At 38.3% G+C, this 20,726-nt stretch overlaps 1 protein-coding gene across 22 annotated transcripts in view; it reads right to left on the bottom strand.

The window, feature by feature from the left end:
* Window positions 1-20,726, bottom strand: part of EPB41L3 (erythrocyte membrane protein band 4.1 like 3) — a 166,893-nt gene that overhangs the window by 133,055 nt on the left and 13,112 nt on the right. The gene's annotated exons all lie outside the window — the stretch shown is intronic.

Raw genomic sequence — 20,726 nt, 5'->3', positions numbered from 1 at the left:
CACCAAGCCAAAAGTAGTTCCTGAGCACTTCTGAGCATGTCCCCAAAACAAACCATGCACATACATTAGATGCATGTGTGAGGGTATTTGATTATAAGATCTGTGAATAAAGGGTTCATTTTACTTTTTTTTTGTGAGAGCACTAAAGCAGACCCCTTTAAAAGTAGATCTGAACAAATTATGTTGTTTACAGTAAACATGACAATGGCATAATATTGGAGACACAGATGGATTTATATTTTCATTTATTTTACTGCTGTATTTTTGCTATGGGGGGGGCACACTTGGCTGAGCTCAGGGCTTATTTCCAGGGAGGCTCAGGGGACAATCTGGAATGCCTGGCATCAAACACGGGTTGGCCGCATGCAAGGCAGACACCTTACCTGCTATACTATCTCTCCAGCTCCTATGGTTATTTTCTTAATTTAGAATGAATTATTTTCTTCGTTACTAATAAATCTTAATCTTAAAGTCAATTGTTCATGAAGAGCACTGTAGCACTGTCCTCCCGTTGTTCATCGATTTACTCAAGCGGGCCCAGTAACATCTCCATTTTGAGACTTGTTGTTACTGTGTTTGGCATATCGAATACATCATGGGTAGCTTGCCAGGCTTTGCTGTGGGGGAGGGATACTCTCGGTAGCTTGCCGGGCTCTCAGAGAGGGACAGAGGAATTGAACCCAGATCAGCCCGGGGCAGCAGTGTGCAAGGCAAACGCCCTACCCACTGTGCTATCGCTCCAGCCAATTAAAATAATTCTCCCATTCAGGTTACTCCTGGCTCTACACTCAGGAATTACTCCTGGTGGTGCTCGAGGGATCATATGGGATGATTTTTCCCCCATAAGTTACATTCCAATTAATTTTGTATTCGAAAGGGGAAGGAAACAAGTTTAGAATGAAAATAGTAAATATCTACCACATTTTTCCTGGCTCTGTGCTGAGGGGCCACTCTGGGTGGTGCATAGGGGATAATATGTGGTTACTGGAGATTGCACCTGGGTCTGCTGCATGCAAGGCAAGCACCCTACCCAGTGTAATAACTATCCAACCCCTCATTGCTGAGGATGGAGACAATGTGTGTTCAGGTTCGATCCCCGGCATCCCATATCCCATGAAGAGAATCAGTAATATTATATGGGTGATATTTTCTTAGGATAAAATGTTAGGACATTATATATTATCTTTTAAAATTATAATGAACTAAAATTATAATGAACTAATTCTAAAATTACATTACTTCAAAACCTGCAGTAGAAGCTTCATAGCTAAATAGTATGGGAAGCAGATTTTGGGTTTAGCCTAGATTCTCTGCTGTTTTTCCCTGGCATGGATCTGGAGGAGGGGAAATGCTACACAAAACACATGAGAAGCACATCGTTTTATCAGTAACTGGCCATCATCTCTTTTTGTTTGTTTAGTTGTTTCTTTGGGCCACAGATTGTGCTCAGGAGTTACTCCTGGCTCTGTGCTCAAGAGTGAGTACTGGTGGTTCTCAAAGGACCATATGTGGTGCCAAGTATTTAAACCAGGCTGGTGGGATGCAAGACATGTATATTACTTAAACCCTTACTATCTCTCCAGTCCTCGCCTACATGTCTTTAATAAGCCTTTTTACTGAGACTGGAGAGGTAATACAGGCATTAAAGCCCTTACCTTGCATGCAGCTAGCACCAGTTTGATATCTGGCTCACATTAGGAGTGAGCCTGGGCTGAGACAGGCAGGAATAAGCCCTGAGAACCTCTGTGTGTGGCCCAACAAATAAAACTCTTTTTTAAGAAAATTTTGTTAGTGATGTTCAGGAGCCCCTTTAAGTTGTCTCTATCTCCCTACAGTGTCTCCTGGGGACACTGCAAACCAAGCTTGACACATTCGTGGACACTGAATAATGAACTAAGTTGTCACTTGCTTTGGGGGTTCAGTTTCCTCATGTATGAAATAAGGAAAAATTTTGAAAATTTCTATGTTTAAGGAGCATTGTGTTTGCATAAAATAAAAAGACATATCACATCTTAATACCCAAGTGAAAAGCAGTCATGAGAAACCTGCTATTTAACTCTCATAAAGAGATGAAATAATGGGTTCTTGAAAAGCAAAGGAAAGTAACAAAATGAAGTGGAAGGCAAGGTGATAAGACTATTACAGTTGGCTCTGCTTTCTTCCATAAAGGACCATTTTTTTCTCTGTTGCCCTCTCACTATGAAAAATAATGTTAGCTCTACCCCACAGAGGAGACTTTGTTCTTGTTCATGGTGTTTTTTTTAAACTAAACTATAAAAATGTACTTTGGAGGTGGAAGCACTGCCTGTTATATGGTCCCAGCATTAGTGTAAGATTTGGTGAAACTATTTGGCTAATAACCCTAGAGAGAGAGAGTACAACAGGTAAGGCTTTGCATTCAGATTGACCCAAGTTCAATCCCTGGCACGAACCAACAGAGCTTGATGTGGCCCAACACCCCTAGCCCCCACCCCATTTATTTTATTGGTAGATCAGAATCCTAATTTATTGGATACACATGGCAAATACTGAAATGATCCACAAAATATGAGGGAATCTCTGGGACACCAGACTTGGTCTCTGTTCATCACCATCACAAGGCTGACCTAAATGGATAATTTCTCTATAGACTTCCTGAAATTACTCTATATAGCATACATGACCGATCACAGAGCTCTACAAGCCATTCGAACTCAACTCACAATACCGGGAAAATGGACACAGTTAACTATAGGTAAGGAGGTAGGGGGACGGGGTTCCCACAAACTTCTTTCCAACTGACCAGCCTTGCTCACTTACTGACTTACTGACACTGATACTCTGCTACCTAAAGGTAATAACAACTCCAAACCCATAGCCAAGACAAGGGCAGGATTTGCAGGTTGTATTACACCCAAGTTGCTTAGCATCATAAGATAGACCTCTGACAGAAATTATAGAGAACCTGCTCCTGGAGCCGTTGGAACTTTGCCCTGAAATAAGATGATTGGATGAATACTGAAGCTTTACCCAATCCAACATTTACTTTAATAGCCAGGTAACACTGATTTGCACTCTTTGACATTCTCACATTTCCCTTACATAAGGCATTATAATGTTTTCAAACTATTTACAAAATTATTCTGTCCTTTAAATGGTCTATTTCTCAAACTAAGATGCTTTAGCAAAATTTTACAAACTACAGTCATTAGCAGAGGCTTATTTCAACACCATCCCCCTGAAATGCACACACTGGGCAGTCTTCAACCACAGTTATTAGTAAGGATTGTAAATACAAAAAAATAAGTGGAGAAATTCATAATTCAAAAAGCAACAAGATTTGTCTAGTGACATAAAAAATTGTTTAAAAAATGTCTAGGTTCTAAGAATAGTGTCAAGTTTACAGCTAATTAAGGCTCCCAGATGCTCACTTCATTGTGGGTTTTCATTTTGGGGGAATCTGTATACAAGCAGAGCACAGAACAAAGTGAAATCAACAACAAAAATGTACAAATGCAGCCAAAAAGTGTACAGAAATCTATTTATGAGAGGAAGAAAGTTTATACATGTAGAATATACTTTTTAAAATGCATCTTTTTCCTTGAAATCCTTTAAAAAATTCTATATCTTTTTTATCTCTTTGTATTCTTGTAAAAATATTAGTCATAAATGTGGGGCTATGACATTATGTAAGTTTTAATTCATTGAAAAGTTCTTGTTTATGGGCATGGCCTACCAAGGTTGGACCACCAGCATCATGTATGGTACCCCCAAGGTCTGCCAGGAGTGATCCCTGAGCACAGAAACTAAAAGTAAGCCTTGTACACTGACAGATGTGGCCCACAAACAAAACATCCCCAAACCTTTTCTTTAATGACTTTAAAATTATCTATTTCTAACAAATTTTAGAAAACTCTAAACATTTAAATATAATAACTTCTAATAATTAATTAATAAGGGTTAGTTTGACTCTCCGTTCTTTCCGAAGTTTAAAAATCACAATAATTCTATTCTCTTCTTAAGTACAAACAAAAGTCCCTTGGGAATATTTTACATTTGGCCATTTAATATGTAATGGAAGGAATGGAACCTGGCAATCTGATATTAAATTTAAGACCTCAGCTTTTCACAAACTGGAATCACAAACATATCCCAAACTGATAAACTCAAACTTATCACTATTAAATTATACCAAATACTTCACATTTATGTACTTTCCCTTCAAAATATATTTTAAAAAATGCCAGTAAGTCTCTTGGTTCTTGCAGTAAATATATATAAATATTTAATATAAATATGATATAAATATATAAGTTGTAAATGATTCTAACCAGCTATTGTATTTCATGATAATAGCATTCATCAAAGATTAACTGAGAAGAAAAAATCCATATAATGAGAAAAACTCTGAATTCAGTCCTATTATTAACTTGTTTCATTCTTATCTCTTCTAGGTTTACATTTCCCTCTTTAGGAAAAAGTGAGATAATTAACTTTATAAAAGAAGCAGTGTGAAGCTTATGACTGCCTAGAAAAATGTTCACTTTGTTCAGGTACAACTTTACAGAACTTTACAGAACTTTCCTACTTTCTAGCTGCTTCACTACATGCACTTTTCAACAGTGTGGGTACAAATGAAAGTGTGATTTCCCATGAATTTTCAGAATGCTCTGGAAATCAGCAAAAACATTAGAGTATCAGTGTTCCTTTAAATAAACTTCTGAACTGAGGAATAGGATGATAGTACAGCAGGAAAGACTGTCTTGCATGAAACTGACCTGGGCTTGATCCCTAGCACCCCATATCCACTGAACCCACCTGGTGAGATCTCTGAGAACAGATCCAGGAATAACCCCTAAACACCACTGGGTGTTATCCCCAAACAACAAATAAATAAACCTAGATTTTAATGTGCCAAAGCAATTTTGAAAAAAGTGTCTACTAGGGACCCAAGAGACAGTATAGGCAATAATAGCATTTGCCTTCTTTTCTGCTTCTTTTCCCTTCCTTCCTTCTTTCCTTCCTTCCTTCCTTCCTTCCTTCCTTCCTTCCTTCCTTCCTTCCTTCCTTCCTTCCTTCCTTCCTCTTTCTTTCTCAGTTTCTTGGTCTTTTTTTTAAATCGCTGTGAGATAGACCCTTATAAAGCTGTTCATGGTTAGGTTTTAGTCATACAGTGGTCCAGCACCCATCCTTCCACCAGTGGTATACATTTCTCCACACCAATGTCCCCAGTTTTCCTCCCCATGACCCCCACCTTCCCCTGCACTATCCTCCCCGCCCCCTGCCCTCCAGTCTGTCCAGCATTTGCCTTTCATGTAGCTGATTCAAATTTGCTTTCAGACACCAAACATGGTCCCTGAGCACTGCCAGGAGGATCCCTGAGCACAGAGCCAGGAATAGCCTTAAGCACTGCTTGGTGTGGCCCCAAATATAAAACAAAAGTATCTCTTTCTTTTGAGTCCTGTTTAATTCCAAGATGGACTCATTTGTCAGTGGCAAAATGAGAAAGACATCAGCATTTCTCAATCAATATTATTTGTGAACTTTACATTTATTTCGGTATAAACAATCTTGAAAAAAATCACATGTATCAAAATCTATGAGTGCTTGCTAATAATGCAAGAGTCTTGGGTCCAGCTCCAGTCTCAGCAAATCAGAATCTCTGTATACATTCTAGAGAGCAGGTACCTTTAACAAGTTCCCAAGGTGATTTGAAAATACTGTCAATTTGTAGAAACACGAATGTAAACGACTAGTGTAGGGAAATATTCCTACAGATGACAAGACTAGTGTACTGTTCAGACAGATGTTTCACAGAATTTGGAGCAGAGAGAGGTAATAGGAAGTCAGCTTCATTTAGGACATAGGTGAGTCAAATTAAAGAGAGCATACACTACCACAGACAGCACACATTGTACAAGAGTTATTGCTTGGATCCTATAGTTATAATGCATCAATTTGCAACAACAGTTCATTAGCAGTAAGTATAGTAATAAATAAGAATGAAGGATTGTTCTGTACTCAATTCCAGCAATAATTGAATTAGATGTCCATTTGTTAAAGAGTTTAGTAACACTACAATACTGACCTTAATTTTCAAGTGCACAAACACATCTTTACATAGTTGCCAAGGAATGTCTCATTAAAATGGGAAATAGACAACTAATTGCTGTCATTTGGGTTAAGTTTGAGATTTGACTGCCCAAACCCATTAAATGGAGACTTTGAATTATTTTTGAAAAACAAGCATGTTCAGGTCTTCCTGAACAACGGTGAAAACCAGTAAACCAAATTAGAAATTAACTAGATATTTCTACCTTTTAAGCAGAACATGAGAAATTTTGTTTCAACAAAACAACATCATTAATCCCACTAAGTGAATTTTTAAATTTTTTGTATAGGTATTGTACTTTCCATTACAGTGGTCATTTTGGATTTATAATTGATGAAGCCTATAAGCATGAGAAAGTTAATCTAGTTTTATGTGTGTGTGTGTGTGTGTGTGTGTGTGTGTGTGTGTGTGTGTGTGTGTGTGTAACAAAAATAGTCTAAGGGAGGATGAGGAGCATGGGGCATCAAAAATTTTTCTTTTATTAAAAGGATGTTCAGCTCTAGAAAAGAGGACTCTACTGTGATACGAAGCTATCTACAAGCAGTGAACTTTAGCTTGAATGTTCAAGAAGATACCAGACCGACAAGAATGCCTCAGAAGAAAGCCTTCAATATGTACTTGGGCAAGATCATATTGAAGTCTTGTTCAGGACTAGAGTGATGGCTCAATGAGCTATCCAACTCCTCATGCTGGAAGCCCATGTTTGATCCCCAGCACCACATGAACTCCTGAACCCTGAATGGGAAGTAGCTCCTGAGCACAGAGTGTGGAACTGTCCCTGAGTACTACTAGAAGTAGCTCAGAAATGAAACAGAAAAAAAAAAAATTAAAGTCCTATCCAACTCTGGGATCAGTTTCGTGTTTTTTTCCCCTTATTTTTGTTTTTGCTGTTGTTGTTTTTAATTTTAGTTATTTGCTATTTAAAGCATCAGGGCTCCCTAGCAATTATTCTGCGTTGTTGAGGTAGTAACTCAACACTCACTTAAAATATATATTAATGTAAACATTAACATTCATGCCATGGAATAGCAAATAGAACTCCATTATCAGCTGAACTGCAGTGTTTTTTTTTGGGGGGAGGGCACTTTTTCTCCATAAATGTGATGATGACACCCACCATCTTTTCCTTTCTCACATGTATTCCTTGCTCCATCAAAGTTAATTCATTTTTTCATCAAATCTCACTCTCTGCCTCTGAATTAGGCTTTAGTTAGCTCCGTTAGGTGGCCGGGTATGAGAGTCTAAAACAGTTACTTGAGTCAGTGTGTAAAATCTACACCAAAAATCATGATGTTTCCGAAACTTCTTCTCAGCTTACATAGGTGTGGTAATGCCCACTACCAAATTAAGCCACAAAATCTAGTAGTCATACATTTCTTATAGTGCACACATCTTCATGAATGCCATGAAGTTCAAGGTCTCCTGTGTGATTTCTTAAAATCACATGTGGCCTTGAACAAATTTTAACTTCACTTGATACCAATGTCCATTGAAATATTCCATCCATTTTGTTTCATTGTAATAGAGTGGTGGTTATCAACAATAGTTACAGTTTAGAAGAAGCACTTGGGAAACCTTTTAAAATAAAAAGAAATGAAATGACATCACAAGTGAGCGACAGATGCAAGTGGACTTATTGTACAATCCTCTGCCTATGCTTGAAGGGGTTCCTGACTACCCCAAGGTCCAGGGGCGTAACATGGAAGAAAACTTAAATTTAAAATATTGATGCCTAGGTTTTCCTCCCCAAAAGTTTTACTTAATTATCTTGTAGTACATCTTATAATGTTGGTACTTAAATTTCTTATTTAAGGACCAGAGCGATAGCACAGCGGGTAGGGCGTCTGCCTTGCACGCAGCCAACATGGCCGACCCGAGTTCGATTCCTCCGCCCCTCTTGGAGAGCCCGGCAAGCTACCGAGAGTATTGGATATGCCAGACACAGTAACAACAAAGTCTCCAATGGAGACGTTACTGGGCCCACTCGAGCAAATCGATGATCAACGGGAGGGCCTTTACTTACTTACTTTACCTCTCTAAAATATTTTATCCAAAAACCTTAAATAAGTGGGGCTGGAGTGATAGCACAGTGGGTAGGGAATTTGCCTTGCACGTGGCCAATCCAGGTTCAATTCCCAGCATCCCATATGGTTTCCCTGAGCACCGCCAGGAGAAATTCCTGAGTGCAGAGCCAGCCCCTGTCCATTGCCAGGTGTGACCCCAAAAGCAAATTAAACAAACAAACAAAAACCTTAAATAAGAATTTTTTTCTTTTTGGGGGGGGTCACACCTAGTGATGCTCAGGGGTTAATCCTGGCTCTGCACACAGGTATTAATCCTGGCGGTGCTTGGGGGGCCAAATGGGATGCCAGGGATTGAATTTGGGTTGGCCGAGTGCAAGGCAAACGCCCTACCCACTGTACTATTGCTCTGGTCCTTAAATAAGAAATTTAAGTACCAATGTTATAAGATGTACTACAAGATAATTAAGTAAAAATTTTGGGGAGGAAAACCTAGGCATCAATATTTTAAATTTAAGTTTTCTTCCATGTTAGGCCCCTGGACCTTGGAGTAGTCAGGAACCCCTTCAAGCATAGGCATGCTCAGGCCTTCAAACTGTCTTTCTCTCAAAGCCTCTTGTCCCTCTTTCAAGCTCTTCTTGAAGCCCTGAAGTCCTGCTCCAGGTCTTACTTACTAGGGGTCCCTAAAAGAGAAACTGTCAGGTTCACCTCAGCATTTGCAAGCAGCACTTGTCTTTGACCTACCACTTGTACTTAGGTATCTTCAGGGCCCATACATTGGTTGTTTGAGTCTTGTTGTTTCTAAGTTTCTAACTCATTTCATATGTTTGCAGAGATGAGAAATAAGTACAAAATGATGAAGCAACAAAATTAAATTGAATGCTAAGAATTCCTCAAATGAAGTATTCCACAGATAAATCACTTATTTAAAACTTTAATAAGTTACCTAGAGTACTTTGTAGAAGATGTTTGATTGAATATACACATACCCATTACTCGCTATAAAACGGGTTGTTTTTTGAACACATGTTCTCTTTCCTTGGCAGTGCTTTCCATCAGATTTGTTGATACTCACACTTTGGGGGAAATCCTATAACTGTAGTTGGCTGCCCATTTCATAGTAATGTGTCGATAAAATGTTGGCATATTTAACAACAGGCATAAAGAACTCATAACACACTAAATATCATGACTAGAATTTCAACAATTCTTCAAATACTCCAGAGAAATAAATAACATTCATAGTTTTACTCCAAGCTCTTGTGTGGTAGAGGAAAATACAAATGAGCACTATTAATTTAGTTGAGGAATAATAGTAGGTTCCAGTATGTATGTCTTGACTAAACAGGTTAATTTTTTTAAAAAAAAATAATGGATATATAGGGAATTATGTCTAAATACGTATAATATTAATATTTATAAATTGGGACTAGATGTTCTCCACAGATATGTCCAGGCTCTGGGATAATATATCATGGTACTTGGCCCATGGCCATTGTTTTCACATGATCTGGAATGTATTGAGTATTTACCTTGTGCAGAGAACTGTTTTACAAACAACTCTATGTGAATACCTCATTTCACCATTATAAGGTACTTGTGACATAGACTCTGTTCTTGTGACATTTTTACAGAGGAAATGAATGAAGCAGAGGCAGGGTCAATATCATGCCAAGTTACATGTGAACAACAGTGGAGTCAGTGTACAACTCAGGTAGTCTGACTCCTCAGCTAAACTAGTGACAACTCCCAATCTACAGTGAAGTATATAGACATGTGCAGTGGGTTAGATTTCATGAAATCACAAAAACAGTAGTTTTTGCAGTAGTCTTAATGCAAGGAGAAAATACTGCAGGAAGAATAAAGGGAAGTTTCTACCACCACAAGTTCTTAGCAGGAAAAGTTCACTTAAATGTAGCTGACTTAGAAAGATAATTCAGGTTTTTCAGAAACTATAAAAAAAAAATAGCTTAAGGCAAATGCCAAAAAGTTACTGTGTTAATTATTAATCTGATCACCTACTTCGTGCCACACACTATTTTAAGTGCTTTCTGTATATTTTAATCTCCATTTCTCACTGTTCTGTGAGTAAGAATCTTCATTTTAGAGATAATAAAACTGTTGTCACCAACTATCTGTCATTTTCCCTAGGTTACACATTTGGAAAGTAGTGAATCAGGCAATTTGTTTTGTTTTGTTTTGTTTTGGGACCATCCACTTCTCACCACACCTGTCACCCACTCAGGGGTCAGCCACCACCTACCTCTTCAGTGTTCCTTGAACAGTCTTGCCTCATTTCTCTCTTCTGCTACCCTAAACCTTTCTAATCATTCTACAGACATAAGATACCATGAGTGAAATGACCCACTTCTACATTCAGAGTCCTGAAAGGCCTCCAAACTTGTTCTCATGCCATCTGACCATGCACCCCCCTCCCCCAGGACATCTGACAGCCACCCTTCCTGCGCACTCACTCACTCTGCCTGCCTCTAACAGGCAGCACCCCACCCTCACACAGCCTTCCTCTCTGACATGTGGACAGACTTTTACTTCATTCACGCCTCACCCTCTCAGAGATGTTCTGAACATTGAAGGCAGCACTCTAGCCCCTTATCCTGCTTTAAATCTAACATTTTCATTCTTTCTTTCATTTTTTATTTTGTTTGTATCTTTATTTAGTCTAGTTTGCTTTTTGTTTCATTTTTTTCTTCTGCTCTACAAACATTGATAATTAATTGAGATATAACATTGTTTGTATTGTGCCTAATGATTTGTATGCTTAATATTTTGAAACTGTTTGCCACAATAAATCCATTAAACATCCATCCCATCCACACAAATTTGTCATTTTTCCCTATCATCTAACTAACCCATAACTCCCCTACTGATTATATTTGCTGTCTATCTTCAACTCTTCTAGAAATCCCACATGAGCAGAGTTTCTATCGTCCTACTTGCTGGGTAATGAAATCACCAATGAAACCAGGCAACTAAATCACCAATCCCACCACCAATGTCAACTTCCCTACACCACTGTCCCGAGTTCCCTCCCACGTCCCAGCCTGCCTTCTTGATAGGCACATTTTTAAGTTTGGTTGCTATAGTTAGCATCTCACATTTCACTTTGTTTTGTTTCTGAGGTTCAGATCCATAGACATATTACAGCTCTACAATGCCCATGAGTCTAAGACCTTTGTCCCCTGTCTCAGTTACCATCCATCCCCCTCTCTACTGCACTCAGATTCTTTCCTTCCCTATCCTTCTCAGGTCTAGCCAGAGTCATCTGATACCCTCCCCTCCTCACCCTACCCCACTTTTCTACTTTGAATTCCCTTGTCCTGGTTATTCAGTTTAATTGAATACAAGAATGAAGAAAGATAGAAATGACAAAATGAGACAGGCACAAGGACAATTCAGTGCAAAGTTTCCTGGACTTACTCGGCCTACCACCCTCTTTTAAGGAAAGAAATCCCTCAGTGCACCAACCCACCCCAGGAATCTACCTTCTTTAAAAACTCAGAAAGCAACTTCCTGCTGCACCCAGGGCTACTACTGTAATTACCCCTCTGGATCATTCCTCACATCCACATGCTTTGCAGCCTACTTTGAGAAACACTGAATAAGGGGGGATATTCAGTATAGAACTGAAGGATTGGGACTGTGTAGAATTGAAATCAAATAACAACAAAGAAGAAGAGGAAGAGGAAGAGGAAGAGGGAGAAAGAGAAGGAGGAGAAGGAGGAGGAGGAGGAGAAGGAGGAGGAGAAGATGGAGGAGGAGATTTAGAAGAATGAACATGAGAAAGATCAGAGGCTCCAGGATGAAAACCGGCAGTTATATGTAGCACATCTTTTCTGTTGGTGCAACTTGTTTGGACTAATTCTTCTAACTCTCGTAAGAAATTTTCAGTCCTCACTTCTGCACCAACATGCTGACACCATAAGAATGCATTGCCTGCAGGGTGCTCAATACTCACAGAAGTTGCATCTTCCCAGTTGCCCCTGGGTTATTTATGGATTTATCCTGGATTTGATGGATTTACCAAGCACTTGTCTTCCCATGACAAAAAAACTATGAAAGGATTCAAGGAAGACTCTCTCTACTCATCTTCACAAACAACAGGGATGCCCAGTGCAGTGGAAAATGTCAAATCAACTGAAGCAGAAATGTTCAGGCTAATGTTATATTTCATATCAGTAGTTGTCATGGTGATAGTTATAAAGATTTAGCAATGATCAGGCAGTGAATACTTTGAAGAGCCTACTGGAGAGAAAGAAGCAGAAATCCACCCTTCATCTTCACAAGTTACTCTGATTCTACTCTTGCCATTAAATAGTTCACTTCTTTTGATTGCACTTGGCTTACCCACAAAAAATTTTAGATTTCATAACTTTAAGTTTGAAGCCTATGCTGCATTTTTCCATTTGGTCTGAATTAAGATTTTAATTCAGTGATTTATAGTTTATTTTTTTCCCACAAGGATTTTCAGGTCATGCCTTCATCTACCAAGAATGTCTTCTAATTCCCAAGCTTCTTTATCCAAAAAGACAGTCAAGTTCCACGCCTTTACAACCCTTTAGCTATGTCGTATGAGTATCTATATGTACTAGCCATAAGGTCAGAACCCAGAAGGGGAGAGGGAAGTGTCCTCTTTGTTCCTACACTTGTCTGCTTTCACTTTTGGTAACCAGGGGCTCACTATTTCTACTATGTATAAAGGAAAGAGCAAACACATAAACCTTAAGCCAGGAAGTCTTAATGAACCTTGGACATGTTACTCACATGGACTCTCAGATAGTTATCCCTAGCATTTGACAACAGAATAAAAAGGTCTCTTGCCATTCCCCCTCTCCCCCAGCAATGAAGCGGAAAGGAGAAACCTGCACCTGAAATACAGCCACTATAAGAACAAGGGCAGAAGTACCCCTCAATCTAATGTTTCAGTCTCTGAACTCCACTGCTGATTCACACTTGCTTTCTGGATGCCACTGATTAAGACTGTTAGAGAAATTAAGGCTGGACATAGAAGAGACATTTGTTTGTTGATCAGGGATGAACTGTGGAAAAGACAGGCAGACAATGAGCCTTTGTCTGTCCATGTCTCCACATGGTTGACATGGGACCTAGAATCTGCCCACAGGCAGCTCCATATGCCCATGTCCATTCTGGGCTTGGGTGCTTTGCTTCATCTCCTTCCATTTGCTTTCTCATTGCTAAACTGAATGACTAAACCTGCTTTAAGGATCTCTGAAAGGATTAAATGAAATTATTGGTATAAAAAGCACTTAGCTTTGAGTGTCCTATGATATAGCATGTCTCATTTATGTCTAGAGCTCCCAGTAGCACACCGTGACCATTGACCTTAGACAGTAGTGTGTGTGTGTGTGTGTGTGTGTGTGTATGTGTGTATGGGGTGGGGGCTGTCCATGACATCTCCCTCTCTCCTGTGTATACAAAGATGCAGAAGCTGATCCTCCTGCAGCACCAACCCACTTGATGCAGTGAAAGATGTTTTCACAGTCCTCAGGAAGGATGTTGAACTTAGAACTCCACTTCACAGAGGAGATGGGAAGCAGCAGCCAGGAGCCATTAATGCTAATTTGCAAGAATTGCTGACTTGGTTTCATTGCCTGATATGAAAAAGGGGGTTTAAATAGGGGAAATTCTGCTCAGAGATAACAAGCCTCCTTTTAAAGAAATGCAGAAGAACGCCCATTGTTAACATATCCTGGTCCAAAAATGCCTCCCCATGCCACCCCCCCACCCCAGCACACACCTCTCAGTCTTGTAAACATTGTTCATATCATTTTAAAAGTACTTACTGGAGAAGTTCTCGCAAAGGAATTACTGGGAATCAATTCCAAAATTACAAATTTGGGAGGCCAGAGAAAATACAAGGATTAAAGTATAGGATTAAAGCACAAGCTTTGCATGTGGCAGAGTCCAGATTTATTCCTAGCACCACATGGCACCCTGAGCAGTGCTAGAATGGCCTTGAAGGTCCCTTAGCACCACTGAGAGTACCCAGATGATCCTTGGGATAGCTGAACTATATCCTTGGATCTTTGTACAGGCTTGGTTACCTGAATATCAATACTATAAGGAGTCCCAGGGTTTTCTGAATGCCACTTAGGGGACTCCCTGTTACCACCACCACCCCCCAAAAAAACCCCTGGAAATATTCGTACGTTTGAAGAGAAATTTTTTTTTGAAGGAGACAAAATGATTTAACATCAGACTAATGAATAAGGGAGTCCAGGGATGTTAGAGCCATTGAACGTCAGAAAACAACCTATAAACCAAAATCCTAACTTTTAGCTATAAACATTAAGTTCAGTTCTTAGAATAGTAAATGTACTGGGTTGGCAAGAAGTTCAAAGTAATTGAAAAAAGATCTTGGCCAAGTCAAGCCTCTCCACCCAAAAGAATAACTATCATCCACTTAGTGCTTACTTATTGCTATGCTCAGGAAACCCTCAATCTATTATACAAATTTTAAGGGGTGGGAGAGGTTTGATAATTTGCTTTGGATTACAACCAGGTAGTGTAGAATGACATTTCTCTGCAAAGAAATATTTATTTGAAAATATCTTTCCTCCTAGAAGACAGTATTCTTTTGAATGAATGCCCTTGATATATCTTTTTAAATCTACACTTTAATGGTCAAGTTTCTTTCAACCAATGTAAAAACATTGCAGCAAATATACTGAATTATTAGAACTTGATGCATAAGCCGCTGGAAAGAAAGAAGGTTTTGCAAATTTTGCAAGACATTCCTGATGCCGTGGGACCCATTTAGAGACCCTTCCAAATGAACCTAATAAGAAACAAGAAATGGGTACTAGATAATGGGGTTTGTATCCATTTGTACATGGGGGCTTATGTATAACCTTAAAGTGGTAGGAATATAGCATTATTATGTTCTGGGCCCAGGAACAAGTGGTGGCAAAAGCATCTGCCTTTCAAACATAAAGGTGTGAGTTGGACGCTCAGAGCTACTCTATGCCACTAGCACTGCAAAGAGTGTGCAATCTCCTGCATAAGTGCTATGATTAAAGTGTGGGATCTTCTGCAAGTTCCATAGCTCAAAACTGTGTGCGCATCAGAACCAACCATGCGAGTCCAGGAGCATCACAGCTGAAGAGTGTAACCCCAGTCAAGCACCACAACCAGAACTTCACATGTACCACAATCAATGTAACTGCAATGTTTGGGGTATGTGAAGGCCCAAACATTGCAACAATAAAGGAAGGGAAGAAGCCAGGAGAAAGACTCTTGTGTTATGTATAATTGAATGGAAACTGCCCATTCTAAGCACTGTGCTTAAACTTGGTTCTGGAATTTGCTGTCCATGTGGAGTAAGATGTCGTCTATACATGACTTGGTGTCTTGGTCACAATTGGGAACGACCACATCTTCCTTTCAGTTATGATGCTTGATAATAAAATATGTTCTTTTCTTCCTTGCATAGTTAGCACCTAGCACATAGTAAGTACAATAAGAGTAAGTGGTATTAATAGTAATATCTGTGTAAAAGTATTTTACCTTGGTGTTCTGTGTAAGGGTCTTTATCTGGAAAAGGTCACAGCAGGACAAACATTTATATTCTATAACTGTATACTTAGTCTTTGACTGTGGTGCTTTAATTCCATTAAGTTACATCAAGTATGAGTTTTTGGAACATTTTGGAGTATTTTCCTTGCCAACAATTACACACTGTCTGAAATTAATTAAATGATAGCTGCTAAAGTGAAGTTTCCAGGACCATTTCTATATCATCCCTCAGGAAGGAATAATTTGATATGTACATCTTATGAAATGAATAAATACTTTTTGTATTATAGAGGACTTTGAGAATTTCAAGATACTTATTTTTATGAAGTTGAAATAGTCACTCCAAAGCAGCAAATAATAAAATAGATGATAAAATTTTCTATATTAAAATTTCTCCTATCATTAAGTTTGGGCTTATTAACAGCCCTACTTACAAATTAACAGTGAAAGAAAATTTTCCTGGTTTTCTAACTTGAACAAAGACTTATGTGAACACTAAGAGAGAACATTATTGGTATTCTGGACTATTTACCTCAATTATAATAATGTCTCTGCTTCTGTCAGTAGAACCCTGCTTATTCCCTACCATTTTTCATCTCTGGAGATTGTTATATTAGGGCTATCTGTGAATTCATGAACAACTCAATGGTTACCAGAAGAAGGAGTCCTAAGGCAAAACTTCATAGCATCACTGCAAAACAATGGCAATTCAGTGTAGTTGAAATACTACAGTTTATACAGTTTATACATCTTGAAATGTACTATGGATTATACTTGTCTTGCATACAAGACCCTGGTTTCTGTTCAATCCCTAGTCCTTCAAGAAATGCTAGGAGTGACCCTGAGCCCAGAGCAAGAAGTAGGACCTGACCACCACTGGATATGGACCAAATTATACTCCCTAAAAAAGTGTCAGTGGATTAAATAGGCTTTTGTCTAATTACTCAGAAAGTCAAACATTAAAATTATCTTTATATGGGAAAATATATCCTGAGTTCTAAAACTCCGTCTACCATGAATTTGTGCATGTATAAAAATTTATCATTATTTGATATAACTTGAAACCCATGTTTTTGGAGAGGTATTGAGTTTGGGGCTATGCCTTGTATGCTCTGGTGCTATTCCTGACTCTATGTTCAACAGTGATCCCTGACAGTGCTTAGGCAATCACAGGTAATTCAAGGATTTGATATGGGTCAACCACATGTAAGGGAAGCACCTTACTTACAGTCCTAACCTGAAACCCTTATAATTTAGATGAATCTGCAACTCTGCTTCATTTTCTCTTTAGAAAAGCATGAAGTCAAGTGAACTTATTGACAGTTAAATTTCTACCTTAGATTCTTTGTACATTATCTAAATATTTTAGCTACTACACAATTCACTGCTCTTCAAGTAACATCCAAAAAATTCACTGTACTGCATTGATTATGCTTTTAGTTGTCTTATTTAAATGTTGCCTTTAGCACTACCTGTTATTTAATCTGCCTTCAGATAGCCTGTTGATTTTTCTTTGCTTCTTAGTTTGATCTGTGACTCAAACGGTATGACATCATCTGAGTGTGAAAATCATGTACCCTTATTGACCTTTTCTGTTATATTTCTTTCCCTATATTCTTTCATAATTGGTGAGTTAGAGTAGACATTTTTGCAATTCTATTTTACAGAAATGCTTAAAGTAATCGAAGGTGTTTCCATAAAAAGGTAATATATAAATGGAAATAGCGCAAGAACTGATTAAAACTAAGCCTAAAATTAGATGGGTTCCCTTGATTAATGGCATAGCAACGGTGTGATGAGTGATAGGTGAAGAACATCCACAATCCACAATAATCCAGACTCTAAGCGTGAACAGTGCTCCTCTTTACCTTAAAACTCATTTTTAGAAAAGCTTCCACCAGCAAAACATTTAGAAACTAAATAATACTGGCAGCACAATTTACCTGTAATAGCAACTTTTTAATTTTAACTTTTTCCAACTTAATTCACTCTGTAGCAAAAGACAACTGGTTGCTGAACTAAGTCAGAGCCTCAGGTAAAGTACAAATACATCTAAATAGGAGAATCAAGCATGCAGATCTGAAAAGTTCTAGAAAGCACTGCAGGATGCCCCACTGCATCATTCCAAAAATCTACATTTGTTCAGGTACATTGATCAGGAAGGGAACATTTGCACATTTATTGAAAGGAAATTAAATGGCAGACACTGTTATGTGACTTGAATGTTGTATTCCATACTTTACATAGTAATTTCCAAGACTTCATACTGGAGTAAAGAAGAACAAAGAATTTATTATCTTCTGTGGATTGCTTATGGCCACACAAGGCAAATCCTTCATAAGAAGTGCCAAGCTTCTAAAAGCTAGTGATAGACTGAACTTTAGCGAGAAATTTGAAATATTACATATAGTTGTAACGAATTTGTGCTTCAATATCCTATCCTGGCACCACATGTAAGGTATGTTTTAAAGCAGGGAGTGGGTGTGGGGTGGGGAGCAGAGGTAGGGAAGGCAGGCAGACAGTATACAGAAAAGGAGCAGGAGTCAACCAGGAGGAGTCTAGGCTTCTAGTTTAAGTATCTGCACAGTGACACCATTTATTGGCAAAGAGGACATGGGAGGGAGATAAAGAAATATAAAGGAAATTTTGTTGTGTACATGTTGAACTTGAGTTACCGCTGAGGCACTTTGTTCATGTTTCTCCTAATCAGTAAAATATTTACTTGAAGATCAGGGATGTCTATGATTAGGGAGAAACTGAGATTATGAGAGAGGATAACATCATCCAGAAGGAACATGTATAAAAATAAGGAAATGGGAGCCATTAGGAAGAGGAAGACCAGAAAGCAATTGTTGGGGAGAAAGGCTGTGTAGAACTAGCTGGAAAATCCACTGAAGGTGTAGTAGATGACATGCATGTAGCTGACTGAATTCAATCCCAGCACCACATATGGTCTCCCGAGCATGACCAGAAAGAATATGGTTCCTGAGCACTGGCAGGAGAGCAGTCAGGAGTAACCCCTGATCATTGCCGGGTGCGTCCCAAAAAAGCAAAGCAAAACAAAACAAGAAAGAAAATCCACTAGATTTAGAATCCAGAAGTCACAAGTGAAGTTTCCTGAGCAAGTTCACTAGCATTTGAGGGATAAATAATTTCTTCAATTGAGGGGTGAAGAGAGACATAAAGGAATGCAAACATGGAAGCAAAATAAACTCGAGTGATAATAATAGCTAAGTTCTTGATGCCATAAAGGGAGAAGATTGGGTGCTTTCTCTCAATAACCCTGTAATGTAGCAGCTGCAATTACTGCCAATTTAGAGGTGAAGAAATAGAAAGGGAAGGAAATAAATAGAATGCTATCAAGAAGTGGATCAAGGAAAAGGGTTCTTGCTTGTAAAGGATGAGACAGACTCAAGCATAATCATTCAGGAAAGGAAAATGATGACAGAGACAGAGCGGGTGGACTTATGGAGCCAACAGTGGGTCCCTGTCTGTGTCATGAAAGCATCAGGGCTCTTAATCCCTTGCACTATCTCTCTAGCACCCCCATTTTTTAATAACTTCTCCTTTTTACCTCCTATTTCATAGTCCACTTCCTCTCACCAGACAATACAAAGTCAAACCAGCCTTCCAAGTTCAATCTATACAGCACACTGTTTCAGAAGAGCTAAACTTTAATGGACTCAACATACAAAGGATTGATTATGTAAGCCAGTGGTTTTCCACGTTCTAATATTTGCAGAGTACTGAAAATTGGAGAAATAGTCTGTGGATCCTTAAGGTAGAAGTAAGGATTCTTTATATTAAGAATACTTCTATATCAATATTTACAATCTCATCACTTCCTGAGCCAATTAATCATTTATGGTATTGTGACAACTTTTACATAATTTCTGAGGACCAGCACTGGTCCATGGGCTTGAAGTTAAAAACCACTAAAAGACTAATGATGGTTTTCACAAAATAAATTTCTTAAGTTATTGGAATTACTTCAGTGAGTGATTGAAAGATTCTGTACAAATAAGGTAAGTTACAATCATTTCATTTGTCACAAATCAAAGAAGGAAAATAATAAATTAGCTAATATAATAATGGAATATATTCTGAAATATGGCTTTTCTCCCATTTTATCTACCTATGTCCTATAATTCCCTTATTTGTGCTTATCTAAGAAATTGAGAAAGGAAAAATAGAGAAATAAGGAAGAGGAAGGAAAAAGAGTAAAAAAGATGCATCTGAGAGTCTTTCTTTCTGTCTCATTTTACCAATACATATTTACTCATAAATTTATGAACTAATGGGAAACGTTCTCTACCTACCTTATTAAATTATTTACTTCCAAAAATATTTTACTTTTTAATGTTTAATATTTACCATATTATGTAATGTTTGTGTAGTTTTAAATTGTCTACTGCAAATAATTATGACCAAATAATTTTAAATATTTTCTTCAGAAAATATTTAAAAAACTTAGAATGATAGTCAAATAAAATAAAAAATAAAGATCAAATTTCAACTTCTAAGTTCATTTGTTGCCAAGAACTACAATAGGTAATCAATAAAATGCTTCTGAGCATTAAAATATTACATTACAGTAATATCTAAGAGTAAGTGGGTTAGAAATAAAAGTATAAGCATAGAAATAAATGATGCAAATTATTTATAAAAGAAAATTTTGCCCCTGCACTCTTGAAGCAGATGATGACAGGCTACAAATTGCTATAATAGTTAAGAGATTCATCTAAAAAATTATATTTGTTTGATTATCACTGTCACTGTCCTCCCGTTGTTCATCGATTTGCTTGAGCGGGCCCAGTAACTTCTCCATTGTGACAATTGTTACTGTGTTTGGCATATCGAATATGCCACGGGTAGCTTGCCAGTCTTTGCCATGCGGGCAAGATACTCTTGGTAGCTTGCCGGACTCTCCGAGAGGGGCAAAGGAACTGAACTTGGGTCGGCCATATTGGCTGCATGCAAGGCAAACACCCTACCCTCTGTGCTATCGCTATGGCCTGGTTTGATTATGAAAAGTACAAAAAATACATGAAATCTGAAAT

The sequence above is a fragment of the Sorex fumeus genome, unplaced genomic scaffold (genome assembly GCF_029834395.1).
Source record: "Sorex fumeus unplaced genomic scaffold, SorFum_2.1 ptg000128l, whole genome shotgun sequence".
Taxonomy (NCBI): domain Eukaryota; kingdom Metazoa; phylum Chordata; class Mammalia; order Eulipotyphla; family Soricidae; genus Sorex; species Sorex fumeus.
This window is presented reverse-complemented; position numbering and strand designations above follow the sequence as displayed.